A 3,825-nucleotide genomic window follows, 5' to 3' on the forward strand; every position below is an offset into this window, starting at 1 on the left:
TCACAACTCACAGCAACCTCCAGCTCTTGGGCTTAGGTGATTCTCTTGCCTTAGCCTCCCAAGTAGCTGGGACAACAGGCACCTGCCACAACGCCCGGCTATTTTTTTGTTGCATTTTGGCTGAGGCTGGGTTCAGTATATGGGGCTGGAGACCTACTCACTGAGCCACAGGCACCGCCCCGAGGAGCAGATGTAAATGGTCAGAACCCTCAAAGCAGATTTATTTTCATTTATCTCTAGAGAAGAACTAAGAATACATGACATAGATGGGTTTGGCTAGTCACCTTAACTTTTAGCGTGAAAGTTTCAATTGACCACCTTTCCTATTACAAAACTCAATTGCTGATACTCTCTTTGTTTTGTTTTGTCTAAGAAATTATTTCTTTTGCTCTTAATAGAAGATCCAGACCCTTTTAGACAAGCTTGTTTTGTATCACAGGAAGTTCTTTAGAGACTCACCCAGAAACCAAATGAGTCACTCGTTTGTCTTCTCTATTTTCCAATAGAATTTGTTTCAAATTCAGCTTTATTGAGCTATAACCCACATCCCATACCATTCATCCATTTCAAATGTGCGTTTTAAAGATATTTAGTATCTTCAGAGCTGTGCAGCCATCATCCCAGTCAATTTTAGAACATTTTCATCACACTCCAAAGAAACTTCACACCCATTGGCAGTAATTCCCTTTTCCCCTCCCCCCAACACCTGACAACCACTAATCCACTGTCCATCTCTAAGGACTTGTCTATTTGGATATTTTTTATAAGTGCTTTTTATATTATATTTATATTATATGATAAGCAAATATCATATAATATTTGCCCTTTCATGTTTGGCTTTTTTCAATCAGTGTAATGTTTTCAAGAGTCATCCATGTCATTGCATATGTTATTCTTCCTTGTGTCCAATTAATATTGTATTCTTTTTTTTTAATTGTTGGGTTCATTGAGGGTACAAGAAACCAGTTTACACTGATTGCATTTGTTAGGTAAAGTCCCTCTTACAATTGTGTCTTGTCCCCAAAAGTTGTGTCACACACCAAGACTCCATCCCCTCCCTTCTTCCCTCTCTCTGCTCTCCCCTTCCCCCACCCCCTCTGTGTTATTAATTGTCATGAATTGTCCTCATATCAAAATTGAGTACATAGGATTCGTGCTTCTCCATTCTTGTGATGCTTTACTAAGAATAATGTGTTCCACATCCAGCCAGGTTAATACAAAAGCTGTAAAGTCTCCATTTTTTTAATGGCTGAATAGTATTCCATGGTGTACACATACCACAGCTTGTTGATCCATTCCTGGGTTGGTGGGCATTTAGGCTGTTGCCACATTTTTGGTGATTGTAAATTCACATTAAACAGTCTAATGCAAACGTCCTTATGATAAAAGGATTTTTTTCCTTCTAGGTAGATGCCCAGTAATGGGATTGCAGGATCAAATGGAGGTCTAGCTTGAGTTCTTTGAGGGTTCTCCATACTTCCTTCCAAAAAGATTGCATTAGTCCCCCCAGCAGTGTAAAAATATTTCCTTCTCTCCACATCCATGCCAGCATCTGCAGTTTTGAGATTTTATGATGTGGGCCATTCTCACTGCGATCATAATATTATATTCTGTGGATATACCACATTTTATTTATCCATTCATCAACTGATGGACATTTGGGTCATCTCCATTTTTTACTTATTACATGTAATGCTGCTATAAACATGTGTGTACAAGTCTTTGTATGGGCACATATTTTCATTTCTCTTAGATTCACATATAAGTTTTTGTTTGTTTGGTTTGTTTTGGTTTGGTTTGGGGGTTTTTTGGCCAGGGCTGGGTTTGAACCTGCCACCTCCAGCATATGGGCCTGGCACCCTACTCCTTTGAGCCACAGGCGCTGCCCCACATAAAAGTTTTAACTTAATGCAGACTAGACTTGAATGGGCAAGACTTGGGTAGATACTCGGAGTGGGAGTGGCTGCGTGTGCTCATACCTGGAAAGGGAGAAGAAGGGAATTAAAGGAGGACGATACTGAGTTGGGAGGTGGGGGCTTAGTTCACTTATTTTCCAGTTTCCAAATCCCTCTAAAATAATACCATGTAATAGTAAACATCTTAGAATCGCAACTTCACATGTGAGCAACTGAGAATCCAGCAAAACTAAATAACTTGTTCAATAATTTATTCAAACCCAATCAAGCCAAGGGCCAATAGTTTCTAGGTCTTGTTGTACTTTCTTTTGTACCACCTGCATTGCATTAGCACACTCTGATATCCAGGTGGTATCTAATTAAAAAAATTAAAGTTGCCAAGAATTTTATTTAAAAAGAAAATTAGAATTGGCTAGGATTTTCTTCATTTCACTAGGAACAGAAATAACTCTCTCTGTTAAATCAAAGTTAACACTTACGGAGGGCTTAATGTGCATTATGTACCCTGTGGAATGTTTTGCCTAAGCTACCATATTTAATTTTGAAAACAACTCCACTTTACAAATGAAGGAACTAGGCTTTTAAAAAGGAAATCACACAGCTTAATACATGATGAAGATGCAAATAGAAGCCAGAAGCGTCACACCCTACAAGATTTGGTTTGCAAGTGTTTTGCTGCGCTGAAAGAAATAAGTCAACATACTGTCTACTTTCCTTGAGGATCCACTCACAACTGTTGGGTTTGTAGGTTACGAGTTTCAAACACATACAAATGGGACATTTGTAAACTGGCAATATCTTGTGTACAAATTCATAATTTTGCTAAGTAAATGCGAAACCATTCCATCTCTAAACAAAATCACATGTATACTCCAAAATTATCAACAGAGTGAAATGTTCTTCATCTAAAGCCAAGATAGCAAATGTTTTTTGAACTCAAGTGCAACCTTCAAGTCATTAGTAGCTCCCAGAGTACTGTGTTAAGAAGGATTCTGAAGCCTTGACCAGTCTCAGAAGAAGAGTGCAGAGATCAGTTTGTGAACTTCCACTGGTACAGAAATGTCTTCTGCAAGTGTTAAAAATTTTCATATCAGGCCAGGAACAGTGGCTCATACCTATAATCCTAACACTCGGGAAGGCCAAGGCAGGTGGATTGCCTGAGCTCACAAGTTCCAGACCAGCCTGAGCAAGACTGAGACCCTGTCTCTAAAAATAGCCAGGAGTTGTGGCAGGCACCTGTAGTCCCAGCTTCTTGGGAGGCTAAGGCAAGAGGATCACTTGAGCCCAAGAGTTTGAGGTTGCTGTGAGCTGTGATGACACAGCACTCTACCAAAGGCAGCAAAGTGAGGCTCTGTCTCAATTTAAAAAAAAAAAAAAAACATTTTCATATCAAGGTTTCCCACTCTCCTGCCATCTGGCACCACAGACCCATGACCCACCCACCCAGAAATCAGGCTGGGTCTTGGGTGGACCATATCTGGTTCCTCCAGCATCTCTACTATAAAGAAAATGGTTCAACAGCTCTGGCTGGAGGCCTGGAGACTGAACTCAACTTCATGAAGGTTTCCCAGGCAGCCATAAACTTGAAACAGTTCTATCTCCAGAATGCTCAAAGTAACCCCCTGAAGACTGGACAAGCTTCAGGTACAAATCCCTCAGACCCCAGAAAGTCTGCTCCTTTTTGTAGTAAAGTGAATCTTTTAAAGGTTTCCCAAACTACTTCTCAAGAACCAGTGAATATGCAAAAGAGAGCTAAATTTGAAGTCTATACAAAAGCTTATCCCTCTAACACCTGTGCCATAATATACAAATTTCTATGCTTTCTGCCTTAACATCTGCCTTTTTGAATTTTCATGAATTTTTATTTCACAGGGATAATTATTTTATAGACACTAGCAAGGGCATATAA

General features: G+C 39.7%; 1 pseudogene; it reads left to right on the plus strand.

The window, feature by feature from the left end:
- Nucleotides 1–3,603, plus strand: part of LOC111727589 — a 13,983-nt pseudogene extending 10,380 nt beyond the window's left edge.
- The last annotated feature ends 222 nt before the right edge of the window (nt 3,604–3,825 follow it).

Source organism: Otolemur garnettii, unplaced genomic scaffold, assembly GCF_000181295.1.
Source record: "Otolemur garnettii isolate 467f Iridium unplaced genomic scaffold, OtoGar3 scaffold00113, whole genome shotgun sequence".
Taxonomy (NCBI): domain Eukaryota; kingdom Metazoa; phylum Chordata; class Mammalia; order Primates; family Galagidae; genus Otolemur; species Otolemur garnettii.